Raw genomic sequence first — 27,235 nt, forward strand, 5'->3', positions numbered from 1 at the left:
AATCCAATCATGGTAATAAAATTACCAGAGGTGAAAAAGCAATTCTCTACCATCTGAAAAAAAATGCAAATATTCAGCAAGATGCATAAACAAGGAGACATTTGAATTAAAGTTGGCCTACTAGGCCACATCTATCATGAAAAATTCTAAATCCTGAAATATTATAAAATATAGATATTTTAATGTATGAATTTTTTAAATTTTATTTTATTTTTTCAGTGTTCTGTTAGGTCCCCCCAAAATGGGTCCGTGATTAAAGGAGCGAGACTGATATAAAGCGAAGTGCAAGCAAAGCTTTATTCCGCACCAAGCATCAAGAATCAGACCAAACGTTTGGGATTGCACCTCTTAAAAGAGAGGGTAACCCTTCTCTGTTTCACAGACTAGCTTTTAAGGGCAAAGGCCATGCGGTTGGGCCTGGCCAGGCGCAGGTCGCCAATGAAATTGTAACACACAGAGAAAGCTGCACAGTGATGCTAGGTGACCAATTGAATTACAATTTACCCTATAGTAGACATTTGACCTAGCCTATCATACCTTGGTTAGAATTGGCACCCAAAAGGCCTCCAAAGGGTGGGGCCCATACTCCTTGGTAGCTAGGGAGACAGTATGCCACCCCCCACTGATCGGATGTCTCCACCTGGCCTGAACCACCCTTGTATCTGGGCTTTGTTACCTGGGCTAGTTTCTGGGACTTGTTTTTAACTAAGTTCCTGCGGGGAAGGGGAGCAGGGATAGTTTTAGGGTTTAACCTTGATGGAAGCCCTGGCTAAATAGGTCCTTACAGTTCCAAGACTCATTGTTTATGCACCACACCCAGTGTTCCATGCAATACATGCCCCCCTTAATGCCCACCACCAAGCTCACCTAACTCTCCATTCTCCTCCCTTCCAAAACCCTCAATCTGTTTCTCAGAGTGAGTGACTTGGGGGAAATTGGAGGGGGACACGATCCATTAGAGACTGTAGACTCAGCATGAATATTCTAGTTCTCCAAAATTTTACTTATCTCTAATAAAGTCTCTGAGTCCTTGTACTGGGCTAAATTCTGATGCCCAGGATGAGCCCAACAGACGTCAAACTAGTATGTCATTTTATGAGCGAGAGCCTCTGAGCTAACTCCCACGAGCCGTGACTCACTGGGCTTCTAATTATAACTTGTCCTGGCTCCTCAGATAATGGGTTTGTCTCAATGGTTTCCAGGGACAGATTAGATCAATCCTGTATTTTGTGAGTCTTCGGTGTTTAGCCAACTCATGTTGTTCTTTGTGTCAATGGAGGAGAGACTGACATGCAGGCCAGAGTTTGAGAACTGCCTCTAAAGTTTTCACAGTAACTTGACAGTACCTCTTAGCAGGTGTGCCCAGGATTCAGATGTTAGCAGTAGATTTTAGTAGTTCTGATGAAGTTCTAGAACCTAGGTGAGGTTTAGTGGGCTGAGGTCCGGAGCTGATGACCAAGAAAGAATTCTTGAGATGGGACAGGGGATAGGACCCATGGGCAGGAAGAGCTGCTGCCCTGTTATCCTGAGGAGTGGCTGATTATATACACAGGAGTTGGGTAGATGAGAACAAAGGGGGTGATGTTAGTCTCTAAGGAATTTTGGAAGCAAGGTCTCCAGGACCTTGAGGGGCTAGCTATTGTTGGGAGAAAGGTTATTTATTACTAGTAGTAAAAATCTTCTTGTGAGACCCTTTGGATGTATATCAATGGGCCACATACTTGGAAATGGTTCTCGACACTATCTTGGACATCTAGAGATAAAGTTTCACATTTCTCCTATCAAGCGTCCTTGTTAGTGAGATTTGGGTTTAGAAGAAATTTAACTTTATTTGGGGCTTGAGGAACTGAGTTATTTGCTTCTGGAAATTGTGCTATTGATAAGGTAACTTCTTTGTAGATCTCTAGGACATTTGTAAACCAAGGGAGACTCTGTCTTGCAGGATTGTGATCTCTGCAAGTTAACTATTTGTTTCTTGTTTATGGCAGTTAGGGGTGCCTGAGGAATGTCACACACATTACCGAGGGGAGCGGGTGGAGAAGGGGTGCAAGGTGCCAGCTTTTGCTTTGTCCTCAGCCAGCCTCCTGCTCCCTCATCAGTTCTACTTCAGGTTTCAAAGGGGACTAACTTCACTAGAGTGTACAAGTCCTAAAAGAGCTTTGGCACCATGAGGACATGAATACCCCCATGGCCATGATGGGGATGATAGGTAAATAGACTTTAAACCCCACAGAACCTGCAACTCAGGGAACACCATAAGGCAATAGCTATGGGGGCAAGAAAGGGCAGAGCCACAGCAGGAGGGAGAAGATATCATCTGACCTGCAGAAACTGACAGAAGTCAGTCAAAAGATGGGGAACATCTTTTGGTGACCCTTGGGAGTAAATGGGGGAGAACACAAGGGCCTTTGCATTGAGACAAAATGCTGAGACTGGAAGGGACCTGAGAGGTCCTCGACTTAATTGGCCTGCTTTATGGACCCACTGCAGCTCAGAGAGGCCCAGCAATTTTCCAACATTGCACAGGTAGTTAGAACTCACTATTTTTCAGCCCCCTAATTAACACCTTCAATATCCAAAAAATATCCAAGTTTTTCCTCCAAAATTAAAAGATTTTCTTATGTTTGCAATTCAGTTGACTGAAGTTGAGGGAGTATCTTGGGGCCATTTAAGAAGATATGGACAAGATAATTCAGTGGTATGTTTCCAACTGTAGGAGCTTCAGAACATGATGCCACGTCTAAAGCTCTGGATCTCTAGAGTTCCCAGAACTCTTATAGCACGATTGGAGCTCAGGAGTCAGAGGATGAATCTGCACTGAGCCCTTTCCCTTTCTGTCCTGCCCATTACCTCTACTTCACCTCTGTACCACAGATGCCTTATCAACACCTATCAAATCACTCCCTGGGTTAGTTCGTGATGGGGTGAGGATGAAGAAGGACCAGAAGATAGGCAGAAGGACCAGGAACAAGTCTCATCCTGAGTCAGACTTGTGAGAGACCTAGACCCTATGCTGAGTATAGAGGGTCAGTTTGTGAGAGAATAGGAACAGCCAAGGGAAAAGGGTCTAGGCCTGGAAGAGCATATAGATTTCCTTTCTGGTATCAACACTCATCAGCTAATTAGAGATTCCAGAGTGACAGATTAGGGACCAAGCTTTGTGGGATGGTTCTGTGACAGGCCAGGGGTGTCTGCCCTGGATAACAAAAGAAGAGTAAATGCTGTATTCTTGCAGTATATGGTAGCATTGCCAAATGGTTAAGAACACAAACTCTGCAGACCTTCTCATCACTACCCCTCCTGACGGGTGACCTTGGACAAGTAACTTACCTCTTCAATGTCTCATTTTTCTGACTTGTAAAATAGGACAAAAAGCCATAAATGTGAACATCAAATGTAATAACAAAGGAACAAGATCTAGAACAATGCCTGGGACATAGTCAACACCAAATAAATGTTAACAATAATTACAGTGGTATCCCTGATCTTGGACTATGACCATGAAATGCTTTGGGGTGTCTGCCATATGTAAGGATGAGGATCACATTTAAAAGGAAAAATAGAGTAAGATGAAAACAGAGAGGGAGGTTCCTAACTATAGAGAACAAACTGAGGGTTGCTGGAGGGGAGGTGAGAGGGAGGATGGGGTCACTGGGTGATGGGCATTGAGGAGGACATATGGTGTAATGAGCACTGGTGTTATATGCAACCGATGAATCACTGAATTCTACCTCTTAAACTAATAATGATATCATGTATGTTAACTAAATTAAATTTAAATAATTCATAAAAATTAAATAAAAATAAAAGGACATAGCAAATAAGGTGTTTACTGGGCAACTTTTCTCTCTTTTTGTTTTGACTCTATCTATAAGGCATTTTGAACCTAGAGTATTGAAAACAAAACTTAAAAGTATGCTTTGAACTGAATGCTGTGTAAAGGGAATGCTCTCGAAACAATGTGGATTTCAAAAAAAATAACCTCTACCTAATCCACATTGGTGCTAGGTATGGGCTTTTGTTTAAACCACTGGTGCTGCTTCATTAGCTTACTCTATGATTATTTTTAATCTGCAAACTTTTGAAAATCTTGCCCCTGCCCTGGAAATGGGGAATGAGGGAATGGGAGTGAAGAGGCTTTAACCAAGCGGGCTTGGACCTCAGATTGTGAAGACTTTGCTGTGTACAGAGCAAATAGGGGTTGAAGCTGGCTTGACCTCTCTGAACTCCACTGTGTTGCCCTAAGACCTGGCAGCTCACAGTTCCACCACTCACTTCAGGTCTGTCAACCAGGGGCTGTTGGTTGGCTCATACCCCATGTGCTTCAGTCTGGTTGGGGAGGAAGTGTTCCCTCATTCTCTTCTGCCGCTTTACAATGTGTGCTTTCTTGCTAACCAACCAAGATTGTCTTGCTAACCAAGATAATCTCTCTCTCATCTCCTTTTATCTCAGCTTATTTTCAGGGGTCCACCATTATAATCATTCCCTTGCAAATACCCTCAACTCCCCCCACCTTCCCCGGTGCCCTATTTGTCTGGCAAAAATCCAACTTGCCAATGAATCCAATGTTCTACCTCCTACCTTCTCTACACTTCTATCTGAACAACTGGACACTGCAGGAGGAAGTCAAGGAATGAAGTTTCCTGGTGTCACTTAAAATTCATAATCCAAAGTTTCAAAACAGAACTCCCACTTTTTTCTAGAAGTCTGACCTTTGTAGTTCCCAGGTGACTGTTTTGTACTCTCTTCCTCTACTTTGCTCTGGGGGTCCTGCCTGCCCCATACTTCATGAAGAAATTAAAAGTGACCAGACATGCCCTACTTTCATTCCCCTAACCAAAAAACTACAAACCTGTCTACACGGTGTCCACTTCCTGCTAACCACCTGTTTCAAAACACGAATTGTCTCCCATCTCCACAAAGACCACACTCTCCTGCCTCCTCCTATCCTCTCAAGGACTTTTTTCTACCTACTGCCTTCCCTCCTGCATCCCCAATGTTCCCCCTTCTGCCATGTTATTCCCATCAGTACATAAATATAATAGTATTTATCTTAAAGAAACAACAATCCCTCATTAGCCTAACAGGCCCCCCACTGATTCTGCTCTTCTTAGCCAAAATCTCCCCAAACTGCCATACACTCTATTGCATATCTTCTCCCACTTAAGCTTCAATTCAAACCAGACTGGTTTCCATTCCCACTTCTTAACTGATGTCATTTTTGTCAAAGTCACTGTCAGTCTGTAAGCCTCCCCCCTGGGAGCTTCCCTAGGTGTAACCTGAAGCTGGCCCCCCTATGCAGAGGGTAGGAGAAACCAAAGAAAGAGGCCACCACTCCATGGTGGAAAGCGGCAGTCTTAAAAAGCAAAGGGGACTTACTTGAGCAGCAGCAAAACAAATGGATCCCTGCTGCCAATCTTCTAAGTTTATAAAGAGGACTTAGTTGGGTTCAGTCACAAATACTGCACGCATATACCATTCTCAACACCACATCACCATCTTATGCCCGTGTCCTTGGAGCAGCCTCTGGGAGCAGGAAAGGCAAGTGGAACTCACATTCCACAAACAGGGAAGAGGGTGAGGAGACTCCAATTGCTTGGATCCAGCTCATGAGTCAATCGAAGTCATGGCTTCTTAATTATCTTCACCAATAGTCACCCATGACCTTGAAATTCAAGAGGTACTTTTCTATCCTCTTCTTAACCCAGTTGAGCACCCACTCCTAGAAATGCTTTCTTTCATTGACTTTCCTCTTACCTCACTGTCTGACTCTTCTTAGTCTCCTTGGCTGGTTTTGGCTCATCCCCCAGTATTTTAACAACAGGTATCCATGGTCAACCCTGGACCTTCCCTAGGACATACTCATCTCAAGGCTTTAGAGGCTGTCTACGTTGGTGGAATCATCTCTATGCTGATGGCTCCCAAATTCATTTGTCCCATTTGGATGGATAAGTCTCATGAGATCTAGACTGTAGTAATATTATTATCAATATTAACAACAAAAAAAGTAGCTAAAACCCAACTGTTGACCACATGCCAGGCCTTTCTGAAATGCTTTATGTGATGGAATAATTGATCTTCATCACATACTTTTGGAGTCGGTATGTTGTAATCCTCATTTTATTGATAGGGGGATGGAGACAGAATGCTTGTGTCTTTTGCAGTCCCCAATTGGCAAATAGTAGATCTGGTGTGGAGAGCCATGCAGCAGGAGCAGGGAGTCACGTACTAAGCGAGGCCTGAAGAGTGGGAGGAGTGAGAGATTAACCCAAGGACTGTGAGTGCATTCGCGGGTGACGTTTGATAGATACCAGGAGTCAAGGGAAAGGCGCATGATCTGTAGAACAAAGAAAACCTATGGAGTCACGTACGTGCTCACGAGCACGATGCGTGCACATAGATAGTCCTTCTGATTGGTAGTTTTGTTAGTCGTGGTATACTCTGATTGGATATAGTTCGCACTTGGTGGAGATATACTTGGGGGTCTTAGACTGGGGGGGGTCCCCGGCTGAAGATTGTGAATAAAGAAGTTTGCCACTCACCTCGCCTACGGGTCGTTCTTGCGGGTCGAGAGCGACAATCTGGAGTTTTAAACTGTGCAGTAGATTTTATCTACCAGACAGAAATTTTGATATCTATCCATTCAACATGTTTTCATGATACATTGCTCAAGACAGAAATCTGAAAGCCATCTTTGCATTATTTCTTTCTCTTGAGCTCCACATTTAATCTCTTTGGAATTCTTTGTCATTTCAGCTTAAAAGTACATCTTGAATCCAATGATTTCTCTTCATTTCTCCATCCATGACCTAGTCCAGAGTTTGTCTGCATTGGTGCTTCTGACATTTGGGTCTGGATAATTGTTTTGGGGGGCTGTCATATGCTTTTTTAGGATGTTTAGCAGCATTCTTGGCCACTACCTACTAGAGGCCAGTAGCACCTATCCCCCCACCCCTGTCATGACCATTAAAAGTGTCTCCAGACACAACTGCCAAGTGTCCCCTGGAGGACTGAATCGACTAACTGAGTCCAAGTCCTCACCTTTTCCTCACTGAGCTATAATAATCTCCTACCTGGACTTTTACTTCAAATTTTATTTGTCTTCTTATTTTTTTGTCCCCAAAACAAACAGAAAATGGAAATAAGATAATCATTATTTAAAATGTCTTACTGCTTTCTAATCAAATTGGGGGGAAAATTTGGAAATTTGTATTTATTTGTATGTTTTCCACCTCCCCTGTAAGACTCCAGGTCCCATAAAGGCACAGGCCATGTCAGTCTTGTTACTAAGGTGATCCTCATGCCCAGCACAGCCTGGCACAGAAAAAGCCAGTCACTCAGAGAGGCTAATAAATGCACATCGGTTAGAATGGTGGACTAAGTTCAAAGACTTCCCCCAAACCCCTGATGGTGGAGCACCGTGCAATCTTGGGAATATTGATGTGAGGGATTTAGCCTCAACCTGATGTGTGGCATTTAGCCACAACCAGAAGATTAATCAGAGCTGACATGGTTTGTCTTGGAAAAAAAAGGAAATCCTAGCTGGGCTACCACTGTGATTTCTTGAGCTGTGAACTGGTCGGTCCCAGGTCAGCCTTATTATTTCTGGCCCCAGTTTCCCACTACCGGCTAAGTCCTTGGGTAGCATGGTTTCCCCCCTTTCAGTTTGTGGTTAGTAACTTGGGGGAAGTACCCCATTATTGATTCTGCTGGGACCTACAGCCAGGATGTTAGGAAACAGGAATTAAGTACAACTCCCTTGGAGCCATTTCAACAGCTGTGGTTTGCGAGGAAGTCCGCCTCTCCCAGAGCCAGCTTCAGGGTAGAGATACACACCAAGAATGGCGCTTGGAGACTTCCTTCTGGGAGCACACTTGCAGCATCACGCCTGGGGTGTGTGTGCGTGTGTGTGCCACGTGCACACGCACACACATGTGCCTGTGTGTACCAGGCACCTGAAAATGGACTAGCCATATCTAAAGCTAGGAGAATCTTTAAGCAATATTTAGCTGCATCTTCTCATTTAATCAAAGGAAATTGAGGCCCTGAAATATCTGACTTACCTTATGTCGCACAGTTAGTTGGTGAAAGAGCTGGGTTCAGATAAAAGTCAGGTCTCCTTCTACCATATCTGGAAATTTCATTTCAAAGTATACCATGTGTGTGTGTGTGTGTGTGTGTGTGTGTGTGTGTGTTTTCTGATTAAAGAGTAATATGTACATGAAGATTCAGAACTGCCATCCTGAACACTCTGGGATTGGGTTAGCCCTCAGAAGAACCACTTGGAGCTTCCCCTCCAAGGAACAGCACATGTCAGGGCCCATTGCCAGAGGAAGCCTGTTTCTGGTGAAATCCTGGTGAAATCCCAGCCTTGTCCTCCAACCTCACCTGAACCCTTGCATACATACCCTGTTGATTTCAGCCATGACTTATTAACCACCAGCAGGCCTGCTGGGGTTCCTTCTGCAGCCCATTATCCATGGTCCTGCTTTAGCCAACTGGTCAATCCCTACCATGACTCTTGCCCCCTTCCCTAGCCTAGTTCTTGTTTGTTCTGAACACATATGAGCCATGCTCCATACCTGTGGACTCAACCAACCCCTCAGCCCTTTTTCTGAAACCTTGTCTATCAGCCCAGAGCGCCTCCCCTTGACCCATCAAGAGAATGCAAGAGCCCAGACCCCATCTTCCTTGGTTAGCCTCCCCCTTCCCTGGAAATACTGAGAGGAGAGGCCACCACACGGGGTCCCACCTGGTTTGTTTTTATTTTTCACTGGCCCGTTTTACAACATATTAAATTATGTGGACCACATCAAATTTTTGTTGGAAGTGTCCAAGGGAAAAATAGATATGAGCATAAACTGTATTTACAATGCCAGAATTTGGCAGAAGAGAACAAATAATGTGAGATACGAGCTATATGCTATAGCCCAAAGTGAGTCCTTTGAGATAAGGGTTTGTCTTTCTTTTTTTTTTTTTTAATTTAAATTCAATTAGCCAACATTTAGTACACCTCCAGTTTTTGATGTAGCGTTCAATGATTCATCAAGCTGCGTACAACACCCAGTACTCATCACATCACGTGCCCTCCTTCATGCCCATTACCCAGTTACCCCATCCCCCTACCCACCTCCCTTTCTGCAGCCCTCAGTTTATTTCCCAGAGTCAAGAGTTTCTCGTGCTTTGTCTCCCTGTCTGATTTCTTCAAGATAAGGGTTTTTTTTAATGTGTAAAATCAGATCCTTAAAAGATCTAATTAGAGAGAGAGCTATGCAAGAAGTGAATATAGATGTGTGTGTGTGTGTGTGGAGGAGATTGATATTAATATGGTAGATATTCACTATTTTTTTTTCTTTTTCTCTTTCTTTCTTCCTTTCTCTCTCTCTTTTTTTTTCCCCCCTTTGGTATCCATCTCCTATCCCCTTTTGGGCGGATTTCCCTACCCTGATATTTTGTGTTGTAGAACCCAGTGCCCTCCCCCGTCCTATAGAAGCTGAGAGAGGGAACTTGTGAGTTCTGGCAGCGTGGGCTCATAACCTCCACATACCCAACCAGCTGCCCCTCTGTGAGACATGGAGTCTCTTGATCATGGCGTAGGCTGCAGGGACCCACAGAAATATGTTTCTCAGCAGAAGTGACAGTGACAGCAGGAGGAGGCAATGCCTACACTACCACTAGTATCCACAGCATGTCTTGGACAAGTTCTTCCTAAGACCTGCCCTTGATGGTGCTTACTGTTCCTTGTAACCCTGGAGCTGCTCTAGTTTCTGCATTTCCCCAAGCCTCACTCTCCTGCCTTCCTGGTAATTCTGTGAACATCCCTAAACCCTCCCAACAAATGTCTTCTTGGCTTCAGTTAATCTTGGTTGTTCATGCTCAAGAATTCTGGATCATACAATATGGGGGAGGTGAATTAACCCTCAATTCTCAATGGCACAACTAAGTCACTGGCCTTAGGAAAAAAAATTAAAATGCAAACAAATAAAAAGCCAGAGACGTGCCTATATGATCTATGCATTCCAAGGAGATGAGAGGAGTTGTGGGCACCAATGGCTGTTCATCCTCAGATCTGCATGACCACAAAGATAAAATTAATTGAATGAATGCGTGAATGAGTGAAATCATTCTTCAGAGCAATTTAACTCATCTTTGAGTTTCCTACCCAGGTGAAGAACTGGAGTTGGAAATGACTGTACCTACTGCTGTGAATTTTATGATACCATTTACCAAGAACTTCAGAGTCTTTCTTGGCACCACGAATACGCCATCTGATCACTGTCTGGAGATGCAGGAGAGAACTGGATTCTAGAAGTCCTGATTTCCTTCAGCTCTGCTTCCTTCTTGTGTTCTGGAAGAGTGACATTAGAAAAGGGATCAGAGGCAGCAACAGACCCTATTTGGGAGGCAGACGAAGGCACAAGAGAGATGGATTCTCCTCCGGTTACTTGAATCCCTGTGACTGCCCAGCACTGAGCTTATGTCATATTCATGGATCAGTCCTGAAACAGGCTTCTGTACTACTGGGAAGCTCTGGAGCTGGATGCTAATTCCCAAATATGACTGAACATATTGCAGAAGGAACATGAGATCATCTGCAATGCACCATCTGGAGGCTCTGTGGAATGTAAATTCTTCTTTGAGACCTGGTGACTAGGTGAGCAGACTCCTTGTGGGGACCTTGTCCCAGCGGCAGCCCCGCCTAGCTAGCATCATTTTGGGGACAACACCCCATTATATTCACAGGGGACATTTTACACACCCTCTTTTTTGTATTTGTTGGTTTGGTTTGTTCTGTTTCAGTGATCTTGTAAGGAGCATATTTCTAAGTGTTCTAGATCACACTTTCTCTAAAATCTAAGCCAAGACAGGCAGGACTTCCAGAGGACAAGAAGGCATTTCCTCTTCTGGAAAATGAAGGTGTGGTGGACTAAAGAATTTCTCCATAAATTCCTCCAGGAAGGCCTAGGCAGAGCTGTTCATCAGCTTTGAGGACTTTTAAAGGCACAGGCTGCTTCTCCTGCTTCCCAGATAAAAAGCCGCGCACACCTTTGCAGAGAGAAGACCTGAGGGCATGTGGGATCAGTGTTAGAAATCAGTAGGGAACAGGCTTGATCTTGACGGTAAGGGTGTGGGGGAGTATCCTTAACTAATTCTGAGTCACCAGGAGACCGATTTTCCAGCAAGGGAGGCTTGAAAGAGGTAGGAACACCCAGCTCATGCTGCTTCTGCTTGGGAACATTTAAGAGGGCAGTCTGATGGATTTTGCTGCATGGCGTCGTTCTCCTTGTGAACAGGCACCCCTCAGATCAGTGTCCTCAAGGAGCTGCTTTGCTTGGATCTGATCCAGAGATAAATATACTTGTATTTAACATAAAAATTGGAGATTTTTCATCTTCAACTACTCGCATTTCAGTCTCTTGCTCTTTCTCATGGGGGCTGGGAGAAAAAGAATCAAATTCACGTAGTTGCCCACTTCAGAGAAAATCATGGCTCATTTTTAGGTTATACTGTTCTGGCACAGGTGTTGATGCTCAGATGGAACTTACTGGAGGTACCGTCTTGTCTTTGTGGTGCCATTTTCTCTAAGGATCTCCCAAGTCTTATTTTAACAGCAGAAGCCTATTTCCTCTATGGACCAAAAGTCTGAGATGCAGAGAAGGATGGATTCTGAGGAGTCTTAGTTCCTTAAGGTCTGCTTTCTTCAGACTTTTGGTAGGATAGTCATTAGAGGAGGGGTGGGGAGTGAGAGTGTTGTTGAGAAGATGATCAGGGAATCCCCCATTAGGAGTCAGTTTACGTACGTGGTGGCCCAAACTCACAGAGATCTGGGTAGAGACAAGGGTGAAATAAGACTGTGTTTTGGAAACTGTGGTAAGCAGGAGGCAATGAGTCAGTGCTTACTATCCCCAGAAAGTGATATTGCTCACTAGGGAGGCTTTGGGGTAAAGCCTGTACATGCATCTGGAGGTGGAGTTGGAAAAGCAGATGGGCACCCGGGAATTTGGAGGGAAAGGTGTGTGGTGGGGGAGAAACTGTGAATGAACAAACGGGATGGGGGGGGAACCACATTGGGGAAATAGTACTGAAAATGGGTCCCCACGGTGGAAAGAGCAGTCAAAACAGAAGCAGAACTGTCGTGTTGTATTGATAGTGAAGGGAGATTTGCAGGTTGTGTGGGAAACCCACAGGCATTTATTTCATTTTCTTCATGCTTCTAATTTTAATTTCTTTTCAATCCAACGTGTGTGGAATAATTGTGGTTTAGAGCAATGTAGTCTTGGGAACCTCAGGGCTATACTTAATGTCCAAGTTTAGGGTTCAGCCAAACATAGCATACCTGGAAACAGTCTTTTATTTAGCAGTAGCTAAAATAGAAGCTGACTCACAGAAGGGACAGAAACACATCTGGTGCCTGCCTCACGCCTCCTTAGACCCCAGGCTGTTGAAGAGCCCGGACTTTGCCTGCTCAGACCTTGCAGTCTCCTCTCCATTGATATCCAACCACCGTGGCCAGCGACAATGCCCCGCACACTGGTCCTCCTCTAGTCGTTGTCCCAGCTGTGGGTGGCTGCATGTCTGTGAATGACTTTCAGAGGTGATCTACAGGGCATTCCAGCAACGAACATGTCAGCAGCTCCACTTACTGTTCCAAACATGGATGATGGAGTAGAGCTCAGTTTTGAAATATCCACTTTGCCTAAATTGGATTTCACCTGTGCTCAAAGGGAAGAGGGAAGAAGAATCCATCTGGTTTGGAAAAAGACATGTCCCCTTTTCCCACCTTGTAGTCATCAACTACAGTCACCGTATACTCTATCTATTCCCGGGCCCTAGCCTTGGAACAGAGGAAGGAATGGGTTAGGATGGAGCATACCAATCCCTATCTTAGTGGCTCAGAGACCATTAAAAGTTTGGTAGGTTATCCCCTTGTGTCCCACACATTCTTGCTGTCATAGACAAGACTATGAGAATGCTCCAGTGCAAAGTATGCCTGCATCAGGGGAAATCAAGATGATCCCTTGGAGACAAGAAGAAAATACTAGAGCCTCTATTATATTTATTTAAAATTTTCTACCTGTGTATGTCTGGTACAATGTGTATATTGGTAAATTTATTCTAGCTAACCATCCGTCTGTCTGTCATCTATGTCATCTGCCTTCCAGCTATCCATCCTATCAGGAGGTACCTTGAGCAGCATTTTGGAAGAACACATTCCTGGGAAATTCTATTTCAGTAGGTTTCAGGGGAGGCCAAGGAAACTGTAGTTATCTGACTCATTTATCTTCATTAAGGAACCTTTTCTTAAGCGTCACCTTACACAAAATCCAAACGTTGTACAACAGATAAGGATGGGACCCCATCTTCTGAAGGAGGCTGGAGGTAAGGGCAGGGCATGGCCCAGACTTCCTTTTACTCCATCTTCCCTCTGCTCTCCTTGATCTGCATAAACTCTCACTTGGAAACCACGGTGGCAGCTTCTGAAAGATGAATCTTTGGAGGTCTAGTGTTCCATGTTTGAAACTGAACTAACAGGGTTTGATGTGGGAGATCATTCTCACCGACTGGGTCCCTCTTAGTCTGTTTCATGCCGTATGCTAAACACCCCCTCTGAGGCCAGGCTAAGTGAAGGGATGGACACTTAGAATAGACTCCCTCCAGGGGAGCTTTCCCTAGGCCGCTTCCCACCATCCCATGACCGCTTTGTCTGTCTTAGCACAGGGACTTCCCCTGAGTAAGCAGTCAGGACTCACAGACTCACGAGTGTTCACGTTCATTGCAGAGGACGACCAGCTTATTGCAGCGAACATTTCTCTGATCTTCTTTCAGGTTTGCAATGAGCTCCCTCTGCAGAGGAGATTCTGCTGAAACAAAACACAGTCCCATATCCTAGGGGCATCTCACCTTTTAGCTGATTCAAATATGCTTACGTATGGTTATGATTGCCTTCTAATTTTGCTGGTGTAGAGATGGCCTATTTCCCAAGGGCAATTCACACTGTCATTTATAGAATCATACTGCCCTCATGAATAACTGTGAGAGGCAAAAATTGCCTCACAGAATTAGGGGGAAAGGTAGGGTTTGGCAGCTACAGACAGGCTACCCTGATCCCCTTTCAAGAAAGGGGCCCCTGCCCAGCTACTAGGAAGGTAGCTAGCTCACAGCCTCCTCTGTGAGCCACCTTTGAGCCAAAGCCACATTCTGTGCCCCAGTCAATAAATGATCAGGACCATGGAAAAGAGACCTGGCCATTTCTGCCAAATGACGACTTGGATCCCACAGGTGATCTTGCCCTGGAGCAACATTTTGGGCCAACAGAGACAGTATCCCAATCAGGTGGCTTTCTCACAACCATTCCTGCTTCCTCACACTTTCCCACAGGTGCTGGTCCTCACCCCCGCCCAAACCTTATGCACTTCTAATTCTGTTTTAGCATCTTCTTCCTAGAGAACTGGAGACTGGGGGTGGGGACTGGTAAAGAAAATAAGAACCAAATACAAATTACAACATTTCCTTAGCTTCCTTGATTCTATAGCTCCCAGCCCCTGCATGGGAATAGCCCTGGGGGAGCCTCAGAGTTATGGCCCAGGCGTCAGCAAATACACATACGTGCCTGGGGCCCAAATACATCATATGTTTAAATATTCTTAATAGTGTATGTGCTATTTTTCAAATACATGAATAACAATACACTAAAACTTACTTTTTTAAATAGTGCATTTTTAGATCACTGGACACCAAGAGTTTTACACACACACACACACACACACACACATTGAGGGAGGGAAACTTTTTGTACTGCAGAGGAGTCCTCATGAAAAGGGCTGAGAAATACTGTTTTAGATGATGTGGCCTTCTCCACTGGGAAGTTCTCACATAACTTCTAAGTAAACTTGGAGAAAATCTGCCTGATGTTTCAGTTGAGCAGCTCTAGTTTGACAAATATAGATAGCTGAGGGGTGAGAGCATGACCAGTTCTAAAGGGGACTGGGATATCGTGTGGCCTTCAGGTATAATTTTAAGCCTCCTAAAACTGTGCTTGTGTACCGTCAACCTGGGATCTTGATCCTGCTGCTTACAGAGACAACCAGGCAAAAAGTATTTGGGTTGGTTTAAACATTTCTGTTTGTTTTGGGACAGATCACTGTGCCTTAACACACCATGGTTATCTTTAGAAAACAGGTTCAATGTGACTATGGATTGCCATTCGGGTAAAACCTTACCTCTGCAAAAGACCAGCCATCCTATACTACACAGAATATGGAGACTCATTCTGTGAAAGGAGACTAGCTTGTTCAAAATCACACAGGTAAGTGACGCACATCTTTTTTTTTTTTTTTTAAGATTTATTTATATTAGAGAGAGAGCGCGTGTGTGCATGAGCAAGCCGGGGGAGGGGCAGAGGGAGAGAGAGAATCCTGAAGCAGACTCCCCACTGAACGTGGAGCCTGACGTAGGTCTCAATCCCAGGATCCCAAGATCAAGACCTGAGCCAAAAATCAAGAGTTAGCCACTTAACCGACTGAACCACCCAAGTGCCCCAACACCTTTCTTAACAATAGATGGGAGGCAAACAATGGATTGAGATTTGAAAGTGGTCAAGAGTTACCAGCTGTAACAATCAGGATATGCTGGACTTTGTTGCTATAACAGATATACAAAGATATTAGTAGATTAACATGAAGGAAGATTATTCCTTTCACCCAAAATCCATTGTAGGTCTGGATGGTTCTCTGGGACATCACATGGTGCCTCAGGGATCCAGTCTGCTTTACTCTCATGACACCTCCATTTCAACAAATGACTCACAGTTCCTACAGCAGAGGGAGAGCATGCTGGAAGGTCTCTCACTGAGAATTAAATGCCTTCATCCATATGTAGAGGCTGCTGTCACATGACGCTGTCTGAAAGGCCAGGAGGGTTGCATAAAAACAAGCACCAAAGAGCACTACCGCACCAACCTCCCAGAATGCCAGAAAATTCCATTAGTTATTATTCGGGTGAATTTCAAAAGTTCCCTAAGAGTCTTGTTTAAGTTACTATCACCCAATAGCATATAAATCATGAATCAGCTTATCAGCCTTGGTTTAGTCACTACTACTTTGAAGGAATGAACAGCTAGGGGGTAAACACACTTTAAGATCACTTCTTTTAAAAACCAGCCCAGGGGCTGGCCAGGCAGGACAGGATTCTGTGGAAGACACTGGAGAGGCTCTGGTTCTGGGGAGGAATGGTAGTTGAGAGCGGTGAGTGTCTGAAGAAGACTTTCTAAGAGAAGAAGCAGCACTGAGAGACAGTAGAGCTGCTGATGACCAATTTTCTTGCACTCACCATTTTGCCCCAGGGTGCCTATGTGAGACACCTTTCCAATGTCTGTGGGTGTCATCTGAATGATACCAAGTCTTATCAAACCTTTGATCTTATTTTATTCGTAAGAGCTTGTCCGACCTGCCCTCCCTCCCTAGCCTATGAACACCGCTTTGAAAAGAACATGTTACTAGCCTAGGCTGTTGGGTTTCTAGCCACATTTGGGTGTTGGCCGGGCTGTGCAGACTGACATGGCAGAGACACACATTGCAGAAGGAAGTCAAGTTTAGTTTCAGCACGAACTGATTAGATCCTTGACATTTTCCAGGCTACTACTTCTGTTGGCCTGGCACACACAGGCTGAGGTCAACAGCCAAGGCTGGGAAATTTGTTAGCATTTTTGAGCTGAGTGTTTACCCAAATCCTGTAAGCCATCTGGGTCTAGGGGATGGACTTGAACATCTCCTTTAAGTTCTTGCACCTTTTCACTCTGAGCTAAAAATATTTGTGAAGAACCACTTCTGCCCATAGTGGATATGCGATGTTTACTCTCAGACTGAAAAGTATTACAAATGGGGGTCAGATTAGAACAGAACAAAGCCTAAGGGTCTGGCCAATTGACTCTATTAGATTTTTTTTTTTTCCTTTAAAAATGGACTAACAGGCATGTGACTTTCTAGTCCAGGGCGTGACTTTGGAGTCAGACTGCCTGAGTCCCTAGGCTGACTCAACTGCTTACCAACTATGTGGTTGTAGGCAGATTACTTAATCTTCCTGAGCCCCACTTCCTTTATCTTGAAAATAAGGACAGTTGCATCTACTTCAATAAATTTGAAGTCCATAGAGAGCACTCGGTAAATATGAGCTGCTCTTGTTTCGGTTGTGCTGTAAAGAGATTCTGGGAGAGAAGTCTGATACTCAACACCTACGACTGTCGTTGTTACTGTCAGTAATAATCCTACAATATTGAACGTGACATACCAGCACATTCCATACTTCAGTTTCCATATCCATAAAATGGGACCAAGGTTGCTAGCTTTTCCTACCTTATGGGATTTTGAGATGCATCTAAGGAATAAGAGATGGCTTGAAACATGAATATATCCTGTGGGGGTGGGAGATCTTGTCCAGGCTGGGCACAGGAATAGCAGCAGTAGCCATGGCAGTGGGAGGGGGTCGTTGTCCATCCCACGCCACGTATGTGAATGTTGCCTCTGCCTGTACGGTGATGGAGGAGCCAGATTCTCTTGGGATGTGTGGGGCTAGTTCTTTCTGCTTTGCCTGTGATAGAACCCCATGTGGCTGAGAGTGCCTTTTGATGTTCACCACCTCTCTCCTGGAGTCCAAAGTGCTTCTTCTAGAGGTGGTTAACCGCTGAGGCCAGTGCCAGAACCTGCTTTCCAGCTCAAGGACCATAGGACAAGCAAAGCCAGGTCCTACAGCAGCAATATGAGAGACCCAGGGGATGTGCAGACCCTCCCACCCTCTCCTATCTGAACAATCCTTTTGAGACGATTTGCTGGGCTGCCCCTGGTTAGGAAATAGCAGGAAGCTTGCATTTGTAGAAAAAGGAAGGGGGAAAAAAATCACCAATACCTTCATAAAACCCAGCATGTCACAGCTCCTGTTTAAGGGAGAGGATTCATTTTCCCCTAAATTGAGATTATTTGGGATGGGGTGTTGGGGTGGAGGACGTGGAGGGAGAAATTGAACTGTCCAGAGCCAGACAGAGATTTGCATATATAGTAAAATATTTGAGGTTCTCATCTGAGGGAGAGTTCTTTTGTTCCAAGCATAGAAAAACCAACTTTGGCTAATTTAATCAAAAATAAATTAAAAAATACACACACATACATATCATACCACACATACATATCATACCACACGCACACATACATATCATATATATCATACCACACGCACACATACATATCATACTACACGTACACATACATGTTAGAAAGCCACAGAATTCAAATAAAAAGCAGAGAACTCTGGCGTCATACAGGGCAGGAAGCTGGGAAACTTAGGTTGGAGAAATGAATGGATTCCCCATTAGCCAGAGGTCCCTTATGTCCTCTTCCTGGGGGGAGTTATTTGGCCTCGCTTGATGCCATGCCAACTACTTGACCCGCAGGAGATGAGACACCTTGCTTTGGGCTTTGTCAGGAGGGTGAACAGAATGCTGAACAGGCCACAGAGCAGATGTCTACTATGGTCTCTGCTTTGTCTCATCAGCCTCGTCACTGTAATTAGTTCCCCGAGGCTGCCTGGATTTGCATTCGTCCAAACAGAGTCAATGTGTTTCTGTTTCATAGCATCCGTGATAAAACTCACCCATGTACAAAGCAGATGACAGTCTTCTCACCCAAGAAAAGATCTCTGCCTTGTCTCTCCAGTCCACCTAGAGAGCCAGTGTTCAGCCCTTCCTGAAGAGGGCTACCCACCTTGCCTTGCTTTCTCTTTAATAGCTCCCCACTCTGGATCATAGAAGTTTGGGCCTTGAGGGCCCTGGCTGTGCCACCTAACCGTTGTTTAAAACAGCAAACTAAAAATAAGTGTCACCAGGACCATTCATGTTGGCAATGACGGTTGGGCTGCCACCTCACCACAAAGACACTTGTCATTTGGGGGTTTGGAAAAGGGAAACACTTAAGTGCTAGTTTATCAGCCAAAAGAAGCTACGACTACAAACACACACACACACACACACAACACCCATCCCACCCACAGACTTCTGGTCAGAGTATCAGCTTACAGGGGAAAGTTTAGCCTGTTATAAATTAAAGACATAGAGATGTTACTTTATTTACACACTTGGGGGAGCGGGGGAGAGGGTATGATGTGAGACCACAGCTGCTGCCTTTTGGAAGTTTCCAGGGAAACTAAAAGAGAAAAAAGTGTTTTTTTTTTTAAAAGTGTTAGAACATTTGCAAAATACAGAGGAACAAAGAAGAACAAGTCTGTAACTAATATAGCACTAATGTGCTATGTTAATATTTCACCATGTCTCCAATCCTGGCTTTTAAATGAGGAGGAAGGTCAATGGCATGGTGCCCACCGTGACTCCTTTCCTGTCCTATCTGCTCGCACAGAGGGAACGGGGGTGCCCTAGATGAAGTAAAAGTGTCACAGGGACAGCTACCATGATGACAGGTCTTTATGCACGCCGTTCATGTGTGTCCTTTATGCGCTTAATTGTAATGTGAGGCATTCCCCGTGTTTTGGAATTTCTTCGCTCATGTCACTGACATGGCTTTATAATATTCCGTCAAATGGCTGATCCATGCCCTGTGGAAGCAGGCCCGGCCGTGGATATGATGCATTACAGGGACCGCTGTGACAGAACTCTGTGCATAAACCAGAGCACCGTCTGTCGAAGCAGAGTCCGGCCAAGCCACCTGCTGGGTGTGAGGTCTCCGCACTGTCCCCTGCTCTCACTGGTAAAAAGCAGTTCTTAATTGAACAAAGTCTAATGATGCATTTCATAGGGTGTTTCAACCCAATTTTTCTTCACTCTTTTCCCTCTTCTCAGGTGTCTGGTAGTTATTTCTGGGATTGTTAGCAGGCATGCCAGAAAATCAAAAGGAGGACAACCTGTGTTTTAGGTACTTCTTACTAAGTCATAGAAAAACATGTGATGCGGGACTTTAAGAGCTGGGGTGAGATCGAGTAAGAAAATCAGACAAGTCTAGATATTGCCTTTAACAATATACTAAGCACTCTTGTATTTTCTCAAAACAGTTTACGGTGCTATTGTTTTTACCATTTCCGTTAGGCACAAAGCAATTGTGTATGTGGCAATAGCAGTAATAACTCATTTTTAAGGCAGAGAAAAGAATTTACAAGCCCACATTCTTTTTCCTCTAAAAACATCTGACCTTCCTCTCCTAGGAGCTCCTGGGGCCCAGATGGTGAGGTCATTCCTCTTTCCTACTTCATTTAGCCAATCACCTATGCCTGCATTTTAAAGTGTCTGCTAGAACAGTGATCAAAGCAGTAACAAGAACTACTGTTAACAGAGTGCTTACTCTATGCCAGGTGCTGGTCTGAGTCTTCGGGTGGATGGACTGATACGTTTAATCGTAGCAGAGGGAGGATGTCTAGTGCAGATCCCATGGGACATTCTGGGGAGGTGGCAGCCGCAGGAAGAGTGGGAGAAGACCATCCCGGCATGGGTGATGGGCCCCAAGTATGGAGGAATAAGGCCTCTTCTGCTGTGGCTTCAGGTTAGAGAGCAGGAACATGGTGTCAAATCCAGTGCAAAGCATAAGCAGCCAGAGAGGGACAAGAGCAAATCCTTATCGCAAGAAGACCATGTACATTTTCGCCGTGGGGGTAGATTGCAGGTCACGTGCTCAGAAGGTGCTGTTGAGGAAATGGATGGTGGTAGCCTGGACTCCACGGGCTGCTGGTGGATATGGGCACAAGTGGATGGACTCAGGATGCACTTTGGAGATAGAATTGACAGAAGGTAGGACAAGGGAGTCACAAAGGCCAAGTGCTGGGTTTCCTATCCGAGTGTGTAGGCTAATGGCCGTGCCGTATTCTATGATGTGAAAACCTGGGGGAGTAACTGATTCATGGGCGGGGAAATGGAAGGTTTTATTCTTACCTTCAGTTGCCAAAATTGACACAGTGGCCAAAAATAACACAAAAGTAGTAGTTTTAACTTTTTAGTCATTTTTGTATAGTCATTTTGTATAGCATTTTTGTCTGTATACCAGACAGCACTAGGACTGGGTGCAGACAGACCTAGCTAGGACTGCCCTTTGCAACTTTGTCGGGGGGGCTTCCAGCAAACTCCTCAGCCACTCACCACTGGATGCTTCAATTTTCTCATCTCTAAAAAGGGAATGAGTATCCTCTGTCCCACACAGCTGTTGATACAATGTAGGTACGGCTCCTAGCCCAGTTTCTGGCATATAGTAACGCCACATATATGTTAGTTGTAGTTCTTTGAAATAGCCTCCAGAAGAACATGCTGCAATATGCAATATAGTCTTCCTTGTGGGGATCCTGTACATGCCTTAGCCTGGGTGACAGGTAATGATCTGGATAAAGAGCACCTGGAAGGCAGTGGTGCCCCCAGATGTCTCCTTCACTCACTGTCTGAAGCCCCACATCTAAATATTTCATTCCTTTGGCAGAAAGCTTTTTTCCTTACTGATATACCCAATCTAATTTGTTATTATTATTTATTATTATCTTGTAATCTTTATTTTAAGTAGGCTCTATGCCCAATGTGGTACTTGAACTCATGACCCTGAGATCAAAAGTCACATGCTATATGGACTGAGACTGCCAGGCACCCCATTCTTCACGGAAATACCAATGGCCTTGAGAAAGAGAATTATTCAAAGCATATTTGTCAATAATAGACAGTCATCATAATATGGTGATTAAGAACATAGATTCTGGAACCAGGCTGCCTGGGTTCAAATCTCACTTTTGTCACTTACGAGCTTTGCGACCTTGGGCAAGTTACTGGACTTCTTTGTATATAAGTACCCTCATCTGTGAAATTGAGACATTAATGATTCCTACCTTAGGGAGTCGCTAAGAGTTTTAAAGGAGCTAATACACACAAAACCATGCCTGAAACATAAGAACCACTACATAAGTATGTGCTGAATAAAATACAAAAAGTTAAGGTGGTAAAACAGATGACTTTGAGAAGGCGAGAGCAAGGCAAGGCAAGGCAGGGCGAAGGGGTGCTGGGTCTCTGAGAAACCCAGAGTATGACAGTGTAGGCAGTCATGATAGGAGCAGACAGCAGACTTTTGTCCTTCTGTTTTGTCTTGGCAGGCCGCCAAAGAGAAAATCCCAGCATGGCCCCAGTCCCAACTAGGAAGGCGCAGTTTTCCCCTCCTTAGAAGCAGCCTTTTCATCCCCATGGGCTCAGGCGAGGTACCATGCTGTTGCCATCCACAGAGCTCTCTACCCGGAATCTAGAAAGGACTTGGCAAGGCGTCCTCTACCCACTTGATTTGGCCTGAGTGCATGATTTCCTATGGCTTATCAAGGTCCTGATGGAAATCCGGCCTCAAGACTACTCCTCCAAAGCCTCAAGCGATAGTCATAATTTCTGATGCTGTTTAAAATGGAGTGGAGAGGCCAGGAAACGTGAAAGTTTCCTTTCTTGTCAGCCTCTCTTAAAGGAAAATGCTTGGTAGGCTGTTCTATCTAGATGACAGTAGGCTTTTATCATTAATCTCCAACTGAGCCAAACTTGGGACAGAACATTTTTAGAAGACTAGGACAGGAAAAAAGTGGGCTAGTGAATCTGCAGACTCTAGCAGAATCTAAGGAGTACCCCCTCGATTTTCCCAAGTGCAGTGAGAATGTGGAGAAACGAGATCACTCATACATTGCTGGTGGAGTGTCTAATGGTATGGCCACTCTGGAAGGGAGCTTGGCAGGTTCTTTTTTTTTTTTTTTTTAATTAAATTGATTCATTTATTTTCAGAAAAACAGTATTCATTATTTTTTTCACCACACCCAGTGCTCCATGCAATCCCTCTATAATACCCACCACCTGGTATCCCAACCTCCCACACCCCCGCCACTTCAAACCTCTCAGATTGTTTTTGTCTATAGTCCATAGATTGTATTGTCCAGAGTCTCTCATGATTCACCTCCCCTTCCAATTTACCCCAACTCCCTTCTCCTCTCTAACACCCCTTGTCCTCCATGATATTTGTTATGCTCCACAAATAAGTGAAACCATATGATAATTGACTCTCTCTGCTTGACTTATTTCACTCAGCATAATCTCTTCCAGTCCTGTCCATGTTGCTACAAAAGTTGGGTATTCATCCTTTCTGATGGAGGCATAATACTCCATAGTGTATATGGACCACATCTTCCTTATCCATTTGTCCGTTGAAGGGCATCGTGGCTCTTTCCATAGTTTGGCGACCGTGGCCATTGCTGCTATAAACATTGGGGTACAGATGGCCCTTCTTTTCACTCTATCTGTATCCTTGGGGTCAATACCCAGGAGTGCAATTGCAGGGTCACAGGGAAGTTCTATTTTTAATTTCTTGAGGAATCTCCACACTGTTCTCCGAAGAGGCTACACCAACTTGCATTCCCACCAACAGTGTAAGAGGGTTCCCCTTTCTCTGCATCCTCTCCAACACATGTTGTTTCCTGTTTTGTTAATTTTGGCCATTCTAACTGGTGTAAGGTGGTATCTCAATGTGGTTTTAATTTGAATCTCCCTGATGGCTAGTGATGATGAACATTTTTTCATGTGTGTGATAAGCTTGGCAGGTTCTTAAGAAAGAAATAGGCAACTGCCATACCCCCCGCACCCCAGCAATTGCACTCTTGCCCATTTATCCCCGTGAAATGACAAATTAACTTCCACACAAAAACCTGTAATCCAATGTTTATAGCATGTTTATTGGTCATATCCCCAATTGGAAACCACCCAGATGTACTTCAGTGGGTGAATGGGTAAACAAATTTTGGTGTAGCCACACCATAGAATATTACTTAGCACCAAAGAAGGAACATTCAGGTTTTACTCTGAGACTGCAGCAATTCAATATGGTAATAATGGGAAAGATTGAAGGAGTATGAGGGTTACCACAGTGTGCCACAGAGACATGAAGTGAGCAAATACTGTTGGAACAGTGGCGCCGATAGACTGGCTCAAGGCAGGATTGTCACAAGCCTGTAGTAATAATAATAATATTGCTAATGATAATAAATGAGATATGCCTATATTGACACAAGCAACAACCTGGATGCATTTCCAGAGAAGCATCTGAGTGAAAAATCCAATCCCCAGAAGTTACATATAGTGTGATTCTATTTACGTAATATCCTTGAAATAACAAAATAGTAAAAATGAGGAACAGGTTAGGAGCTGCCAGGGGTTAAAGAAGTGGTTGCCTCCATCAGAAAGGATGAATACCCAACTTTTGTAGCAACATGGACAGGACTGGAAGAGATTATGCTGAGTGAAATAAGTCAAGCAGAGAGGGTCAATTATATGGTTTCACTTATTTGTGGAGCATAACACATAGCATGGAGGACAAGGGGAGATGGAGAGGAGAAGGGAGTTGAGGGAAATTGGAAGGGGAGGTGAACCATGAGAGACTATGTACTCTGAAAAACAATCTGAGCGATTTGAAGGGGTGGGGGATGGGAGGTTGGGGGAACCAGGTGGTGGGTATTAGAGAGGGCACGGATTGCATGGAGCACTGGGTGTGGTGCAAAAACAATGAATACTGTTACGCTGAAAAAAATAAATAAATTTTTAAAAATTACACAAACACTGAAAACAATATGTATTATTTGTAAAACAAAATTCTATTACATATCTAACCATATCCCCACTGTTGTTTTTTTGGATATTATCATCTTAAAGGTTGTACCAAGACTTTGGAAAAAAAAAAAAAAAGAAGTGGTTGAAGCAAGATACAAGTAGTGGTATATTTACAAAAATATAATACAAAGAATCCTTACAGTGTTGGAAATCTTCTGTGCCTTGACTTTATCAGGGTCACTATCCTGGTTGCGATATTATGCTATAGTTTTTGCGAGGTGTACCCCTGGAAGAAACTGAGTAAGAGTGTAAGGGAACTCTATCCTTTCTTAAAACTGGATGGGAATCTGTGATTATCTCCAAATTAAAGTTTAATTTAAAACAAAAGGAGACAGGAGAAAGATGGTTAACTATCCTCAGACTCACCTTGAACTCTAGCAAGACCTAAATAATGCTCTTCAATTTTCCCATGTTCCCTGCTTCAAGGAATTTCTAGTCATAGGAAGACTTAACCAGATGAGAAGTCACGCAGACGGATGTGTTCCTTGCCACACAGTGAAGTCTTCAGTTCACCTACTGTTTATTAGGACATTCATTCATTCAATGAGCATTTATGTCCCTCTTATGTACTCAGGACTGTATTTGGTGCTGTGAATACAAGAAGACAGATACTAGACTCTGTCTGACCTGAATGGAGCTCCATTAGAAGGGGATCATTTCACGGAGTGCTGCTAAAGATGCAGTAGAAAGGGTAATGCAGACAGTGTTAAGGGAGTGAGACTCTTTTGATAGGAAAGTCAGGAAAAGCCTTTCCTAGTGAGTGTTTTTATGAGAGCTAAATGATGGAACAGAACCCTAGAGCTCGGGAGAAGAGCAGTGCTGTATTACTTCTAGAAAGGTCACTCTTGCAATGTAAAAAATACATTGAAAGGAAGCAAGAATAGAAGTGAAGTGACCACTTCACAGGCCATTTGGGTGATAGATTCCTCATAAGGTTTAGCAATGGAGACAATGGCACCATGCTTTCTGGGAGGAGAAAGCCTGTGAGGAAGGAGGGACTAGGTTTGATTGGAAGAAAGAAATTAAGAATTCTGTTTGGTTATGCTCATCTTTGTATATCTGATGTGGTACACTGGGCCACAAACATCGTACAGCCTCCTTTTCCTTAATCCTGGCCGGTGCTCCATTAGCTCTATGTCTCTCCCCGACGTCCAGTCTTGAATGGCGTATCACCCTGCAAGGTGTCTTCCTGCATGCCAGCCAGGGTTTAGGTTATGCATATCGAAAGTATGGAGCTAGCAACCTGAAGGTGAACCATGAATGAGGGGAAATGGAAGCTAAAAAGGAACCAGTCAAATTCTTCATTTTTCCCTCTCCTATAGACTACTCAAGGATACAATATCTTCAGACACCTCTTCCAGAGAAGGACCATATGCTAAGTGAACACAAATTCTGAGTGACCTGCTGGGTGTGTTGGCAGCATTCTGAGGTGGAAGTGAGGATGGTAATACAGCCCAACACATCATATCACACCCTTGCCTTTTTCCTTTTTTTTCTCCTACACCCAATACCCAAGGACTTGCACCTCTTGATTAAACTGTCAGAATCTTAATCCTTCCCTTGGGCTCCGTTTTATGAGGGACTCAATTAAGACAACATCCAAGTGGAGATGTCAGCTAAGAAGTTAAAAGTCTAGAACTCAGGAAGGAAGTTAGGATTGGAATGACTAACTTGGGAAACATCAGAAGTACATAGCATTTGGGAGCATAGGAGTAATGCAGTCACATTGTGAGAGTGTGTGGATAGAAGTATGTGTCAAAGAGCAAACCTGAGGCACTCTAAAGCCTAATGTTTGGGGGGGGGGGGTGCTCCAGCTGAGGAGAACTGAGAAAGGATAGTCAATGAGGTAGATGAAAATCTGAAGAGATGATAATTGGGTGGGTCAAAACTAGCTGAGAGGTCTAGTAGTGTGTGTGAGAGAGGAGACCATTGGGTTAGGAGCCATAGAAGTGGCAGGTGGCTTGAGGAGAGCAGTTTCTGTGAGGAAGTAGGACTGGAGTGGGTTGAGGAGACAGAGGGAGATGGGGAAGTGGAAATAGACAAGTCTTTGAAGAAATTTACATGGAAATGGGGAAGAAGTAAAGTGGCTAACAGTCCGGCAGTCTGCTTGCTGGGCGCTAGAGCTGGAACATATGGGTGTGGGAGAAGCATTGTGACTGGGATGCGAGAGACCTAAGTTCTAGTCCTTTCACTGCCATTAGCCAGCTAAGAAGGCCCTAGGTAAGTCCGTTCCCTCCCTGGGCATTAATTTCTCATTTGTCAAATTAATTATCTCTTGGATTCCTTCTAGCTCAGAAAAACTATGTCCTGTGGAGACACTGAAGCTGACAGAGAAGGAACAGTAAGTGAGAGAAGTAGAATCCTTGAGATGATGGTGAGAGGAAGGATTGACTAAGATGACGCATGCAAAGCACTTAGCACAGTGCCTGATGTAATAGGAAGAACATTTATTATTAGAAGTAATAGAGTAGTATTAATAGCAGAAACTTGCAGAACAGTGTGTTGCACTGCTCCCTAGACACACAAGAAAGTGCCATTTGGATAAAAAAAAAGGGGGGGGGGGAGGAGAAGTAAGGATGGATCAGGCTG

General features: G+C 44.2%; 1 long non-coding RNA gene across 3 annotated transcripts; it reads left to right on the plus strand.

Moving 5' to 3' along the window:
* The first annotated feature begins 1,525 nt into the window (after positions 1-1,525).
* On the plus strand, positions 1,526-26,253 carry LOC116600177. Of its 3 annotated transcripts, none has more exons than XR_004289538.1 (3): positions 1,526-1,559; positions 15,174-15,307; positions 25,969-26,253. It is a non-coding gene; the product is annotated as an uncharacterized LOC116600177 (long non-coding RNA). The 3 variants fall into 3 exon arrangements; XR_004289536.1 differs by lacking the exon at positions 1,526-1,559 and adding an exon at positions 2,056-2,369; XR_004289535.1 differs by lacking the exon at positions 1,526-1,559 and adding an exon at positions 9,829-10,654.
* Positions 26,254-27,235: the final 982 nt, after the last annotated feature.

The sequence above is a fragment of the Mustela erminea genome, chromosome 9 (assembly GCF_009829155.1).
Source record: "Mustela erminea isolate mMusErm1 chromosome 9, mMusErm1.Pri, whole genome shotgun sequence".
NCBI lineage: Eukaryota > Metazoa > Chordata > Mammalia > Carnivora > Mustelidae > Mustela > Mustela erminea.